The sequence below is a fragment of the Vicia villosa genome, unplaced genomic scaffold (assembly GCF_029867415.1).
Source record: "Vicia villosa cultivar HV-30 ecotype Madison, WI unplaced genomic scaffold, Vvil1.0 ctg.000108F_1_1, whole genome shotgun sequence".
NCBI classification, from domain to species: domain Eukaryota; kingdom Viridiplantae; phylum Streptophyta; class Magnoliopsida; order Fabales; family Fabaceae; genus Vicia; species Vicia villosa.
The window spans coordinates 437,550-443,549 of NW_026705019.1; the positions used below are offsets into that span (position 1 = coordinate 437,550).

The 6,000-nt window shown below is 30.8% G+C and overlaps 1 long non-coding RNA gene across 9 annotated transcripts; it reads left to right on the top strand.

Annotated features, from left to right (window-relative positions):
* The first annotated feature begins 47 nt into the window (after positions 1–47).
* On the top strand, positions 48–5,086 carry LOC131624203 (uncharacterized). 9 transcript variants are annotated; one of them, XR_009290526.1, is made up of 9 exons: positions 48–164; positions 323–445; positions 683–755; positions 863–1,737; positions 1,854–1,945; positions 2,048–3,126; positions 3,805–3,870; positions 4,115–4,140; positions 4,262–5,084. It is a non-coding gene; the product is annotated as an uncharacterized LOC131624203 (long non-coding RNA). The 9 variants fall into 9 exon arrangements; XR_009290524.1 differs by having other exon boundaries at positions 2,048–3,870; positions 4,262–5,086; XR_009290523.1 differs by having other exon boundaries at positions 3,433–3,870; positions 4,115–5,085.
* The last annotated feature ends 914 nt before the right edge of the window (positions 5,087–6,000 follow it).

The following is a 6,000-nucleotide window of genomic DNA, read 5'->3' on the forward strand; positions in this document are numbered from 1 at the left end:
GCCATCTGCTCGGTTCCTATTGGTCAACATAGAAAAACAAACTTTTCCCTCCTTCCAAAAGTCATTTTCGATGCAAGAGAGAGCACAAGTCTCTGAAACTTCTCTCTCCATCACAACCTTGACTATTCTCCATTGAAAACCGTCCAACCTCTGCTTCCATTCAGGTTTCTTCTTCAACATATTCCTTTACTGGGTTCTTATTGTCCTTCTCTATCTCCTTCATTTTGATGCTATTCATCCTTCATATTAAGTTTCGATTTTTATGCACTTTTTACATATGCTTGATGTTAACTTCCGAGTTTCGTTTGTATTTCTTCCACAGAGTCGGCCAACAAGAATGTCCAGGGCTCCAATACTCATCAAGGATCTGGTCCACGAAAGTCAAGTTAGGAAGATGCTGATAAGGGTTGTTGATTTATGGGTTGTTAAGGAAAAAACAGGACATGTATATTATCGTTTCCTTTCTATTTCACTTACCATTTTTCACTTCCTCTTTTGCTTTCTATTTCGTTTTATGGATTTGGTTTGATATATGTTGTTGTTAATGAGTTGTGTTCTTAAATGTGTCTCATAGTTGCCCAATATTTTGGATCTTTGAGTTCTTAAATGATGAACATGGACGATGATATTGTAAATGTAATGTGTTTCTATTTTTTGATTCTGGATTTATTTTGAAATGCAGAGGGATTGATTATGCACTTGCCAATGGTGAATCCCCGCCAAAAGCCAATGAACTGTCTACCTTGATGAAACAGGTGATTTGCAATGCATAATGTAGATTACTCTATCAATTTTTCTTACCATATTTTATTAATTGCTATGCAATTAGGTTTGAGGCTTTTACTCTTCCTTTTTTACACAGATGTATCAAAGAAACACAGATGAACTATCACTGGCACTGTTAACTAAGGATAAATTGGTAAATTTTTTCATGAAATGTAACCCACCAAGGAATGCTCCAGCACTGTGCCTAAAATTATTTTGGAGCATTTGTTTAAGTTATCGATTTCACGAAGTTTTCTCTCCAAATCTGTTTGTTTTTTAATTCTTGATGAATTTCAATTCTCATCACAAATTAAATTTTAGTCCTATACCACTATGCCATAAAGAGTCCACTTGAGATTTATATGAGCCATGCTGTGTTTGTCTAGAATCTGGAGTCATGTATCCCAACATTACTTAAGCTATGAATTTATTTCCTTTATTTCACAGACTATGTGGATCTGATTTTTCATATGCAGAGTTTACATATTTTATAACCTCATTATTTATTTGTCATTATCTATATGGCTTATTTTCTTACCTTCATATTCAGCTGTTTTGATTACTTATGAAGACACTAATTAGATCATAGCTTGCCTACAATTGTTTTAGTCAAAACATTGAGATTCATTTTGCTGCATCCAAACTGTTTCAAATTGCAATTTCCTTTGTCAAATATGAAAGTCAGTAGATATCTTAAGAAATTTGTTGGCTGGATTTTCTTATTTGTCACAATTTGAAGCCATTTATGAAATTAATATTAGTAGTACAATCAAAGTCAATATAGTAATAGAATGAGGGATTGTATTACAAACAACATACTACTCTTTGTATCATACATATTTTCTCTTCTCAAGTATTCTTTCTATATATTGTTTGTGTTTCATGAATTAGGGAGTTTTGTAAGAAACCAAAAACCCGTTGGAACACGCATCTTCGCCTAACCTGTTCTTAGGAATTCTAAAGTGACCAACAGTATGTAGCTTTTTGGATTTGCTATATTTCCATAACTTTGTACTTTTCTATAAATTAAATTAAAGTATTCATTGGGAACTGCTTATTTTTCTAACTTTTTCGTTTGCCTGCTACAGATCAGCATCACCTTTTAACATAGTCCAGCATTTTGGGAAACACTTGAGTATAATGTCACTTCAACCTTAAATGCTAAGAAGACTTCCCCACGGTAAGCCTCTGCATTTCTGTCTTTCTCAAAGAGTGCTGCCATACATTTTAAAATGTTATATAGCAGTCTGCTTATGTCAGATTATCTCATTATGAAATGCAGATTTTCAGCTGAACAGCCGACTTACACTTTCATGAGCAAGAGCAGACTGCTACTTTTTTATTTCCCAGCACTCTCTTTCCACAATTATGCTTTTTATTTACCTTAGTTACCTTAGTGAATGGATTACATCTTGACTCATCACACTATCTAGATGAAAGCAATACAATGCTGTCAACTATGTATTCCGAATTGTTGAAGAGCTAAATTGGACTTTTGTTATATTATATTTATGCAGCACCACCCATTTTTTAATTATTGTTAATTAAAGTTTTAGTTTGCTGAACCTATTATATATATACCTTTCTTTATCCAACAGTTTTGACAGACAGGTTGAAAAGTAGGTTGTACATTTTCCATGAATTGTCAATTCTTTACATAAAATAATGTTAATTTCCTTATGTATGGTCCAAGTTAGCACACTGCGGTTTTTTATTAGAATTGCAGTCTCTTTCCACAATTATAATTTAATATGAATTGTTTGCTTCCACACCCAAAGCTAAATGCTTGGTTTGTAATCGTTAACTTCCTGATTTTGAATTTATGCAGACTGTTTTATTTGAACCTGGTAATACCGAACTTGGCCTTGCTTTTGTTGCAGCAACTAAGGAGTATACACTAATAGTCACAATGCCTGCCTCCGCAAATATTGAGAAGAGAATTCTTTTACGCTCATTTGGCGCAGAGGTTGTGTTGACGGACTTAGATAAAGGGCTGAAAGGGGCTATTGACAAAGCTAAAGAAATTGCCAACGCCACACCTAACGCTTACATGTTTCGACAGTTTGATAACAACAATATGCAAAGGTTAATTATCAATCCATCTTAAATGAGACCTTCACCTTTTATTTACCAGTGTTTTAAATTTTATGGCCTGAGGATAGAAGTTAGACAACACATTAATTATGAAACTATACATTTTCTGAGTTTGTTGTATGCTGTGAACATGCAAGCTGGTTTTCTTTTGGAATTTTTGTGACTTACAAGCATTCTGGTTTTGAGGGTTTTATAAGAGACAAGTGAACAATACTTCTTGACACACACGAAAGGATGCTGGCAACATAAATAAACTGCCCTGTGAAGGTAATTTTCTTTTCTGACACTTTTCTTAGAAAATTTTAATTAACAAGAAGTACAATCTAAGTTGGCTTCCCGTAAGCTATGTAGACGAATTATAAGATTAAAATCAAACTCCTCAATCTTTCAGAAGCTGATTTTGTATGTTTAATTATTGATAAATTTCATAACAATGTCTAGAAATGTCATCATTCAAAAACTATAAGATGGAGGTTTGTACCACACCATCCAGAAAATGAAATCACTTCACTTTTGTTTTTATCTTTAACTTGGAAAATTGAATTCATATTCCTAAATTGAATGTGGCTGTAGGTATTCATATGAATCAGTATATAGTGTCCCTTTGAAGCCCTTTTATTGTACTAACAAGCACCTGGATATGAAAAGAGTTATGCTTGACACAATTTTTGGACCTCCAAAAAGACAAACTTGATGCATATGATATGCTATAGTAATGTTGTGACTGAGAATTATATGTTATGCTTCAGGTTTCCTTTTATAGTTTCTATTCAACTAAAGAAGCTAAATATTCATTTTATACCAGTTAACCTCTTCCATTCTGTGTATTCTCCATAAGCATGAGTTGATTTTGAGTGGTTTCTAAATTCCTAATTACCAATCCCTTTATCTAAGAAATCAATCAATAGTTTAGAATTCATTTATTTTTTATTTGTGTGCCCACAGTTTGTCCACAGCTTGCAATTTAATAATAGTTCAGAAATTGATGCAATTAGAAAAGTTGAAAACAGGGTAAGCTTTATATTTTAACTTCCATGTTTTACTGATGTAATCATAGTTCTTTATATTTTTTTATCCTTAATCATAGTTCTTTATATTTTAGATCCTTATATTTTACTCAATCCTTATTTGTCATACTTTATGAGTATATTTTTTTAATAGATTTTGCATGGTTTAAAAATATGGAGATTACTTATTATGGCTGTGGACTGAGTCTCATTATGTTATCTTCATTGTATTTGTATTTGTAATGCAGGTTGAAGTTTCTAAGTATTATGAGAGGTAGCAATCATTATTCAATAGAAGCAAAGTTATATTGGTTGACATGTTCGAATATTATTATACTTATATTTCTATTAGGTTGATTTTAATTTGTGTTTTGGATGAATAAAAATGATGATAGGGTCTTAAAAAAAAGCAACGTAGAGGAGCTTCCAATAATTATATAGCCAATTAGCTTTCCAACTCACGGGTCACTATCTGTATAATATTTATATTATTTCAATAATCATCTATATTTATTTTCACGGGTCACTAATTGTATAGATAAAATTATTATATTCAAATTGCAAAGTTTCCTTTTGTTGTTGGACCGTCAATTATTTAATTCAATACTTTGTCTTATTTTTCTATTGTGTTCTTGACTTATTTTAAACTTTTTTTGTGGAATATTATTTTAATTTAGAACCTAATTTTCATACTATTAATATCTTATTAGTAATTTTTTAAATGGTTCATTTCTGTTTTATATATGCAATTAGGTCAAAGTTCTTTACTTCACATTTTTCATATCGTTTAAAAAATACTACACCACAAATAATGCACCCGTGCGGCAGCACGGGTTTCTGGCTAGTTTATGCTTTAATGAAGATGAATCTTCACATTAAAAGCAACAACAGTTAGTTGTTTGAAACTTTTCTTCATTTCATGCATGTAATATTTTGGTTGTAGAGGGTTGAGAACCAATTAAATTATTTTACTCGTGGTCTTCACTTGCAATATGAAGAGAAATGGTTGATAACTCTTTGGACAAAAAAGACAGACTCTACCATGCTCATTGTACAGGATTCTTCAAACTCTTTTTCTGTTTTGAACAAACTATATCAATTCGCAAGATCATGTAGTGAAATATTAACTAATGGTTTCAATTGAATATATAGATATTGTCATAAACATTTAAGTGATTATCCTAACATATGTTGGTATAATTAAAGGGTGAAAACAACTAATATCACTACAAACTTGGGAATCTCAAGCCAAACAAAGACTAGACTTGGCTAACTGTTGTTGCTTTTTTTTAACTCCACCTTCAATAAAATAAATTCAATATCTAATAAAACTGAATGCGCATGTGCCTTATGACAGTTAAAGGTATCAGTGTGTAACCAAAAATACGAACTTATATAGGTTTTTTCAATCACAAGTTTCTTGACAATTTAATAACTATTAAACTAGAAATATATATATATATATATATATATATATATATATATATATATATATATATATATATATATATATATATATATATATATATATATATATATATATATATATATATATATATATATATATATATATATATATATATATATATACACACATAATTGTAGTAAAAAATCTATAACTTATTCAAGTAAATAAGAAATTCTCCAAACCCCTTTTGAAATAACACCTACTTAGTACACCAAAATGTAAGTGTTGTTCCAGCAACGAAAAGTTATCGACATAAAATATAAGCGAAAAACAATTTAATTAAAAATTGATGATAGAAAAAAACTATTATATACAGGAGCGCATAATATGATATAATAACAGCCTATTTAGACTGGACTATTTAATACAACCTAGCCATCTACAGTCTAGTGAATTATCTTTAAATATGCTAAAATGGGAAATACAAAAATTGATAACTAAATGAGACATACACAATTGTGTTGAATGTCACAGAGGATGAATCTTTCCTCCCAAAAAATTCAGCACCAAGGTTGAGCCTTTTCCTAAAACATTATTTGCTTGTTGACTTGCAGAGAACACTGAATAATGGAGACGTCAAGCAACTATCAAAAGGCTTCAGACTTTGTTATAGAGAAAACGTGAGGCTTCAAACTTAGTTAAAACAAAAATGTGAGCAAAGCCTAC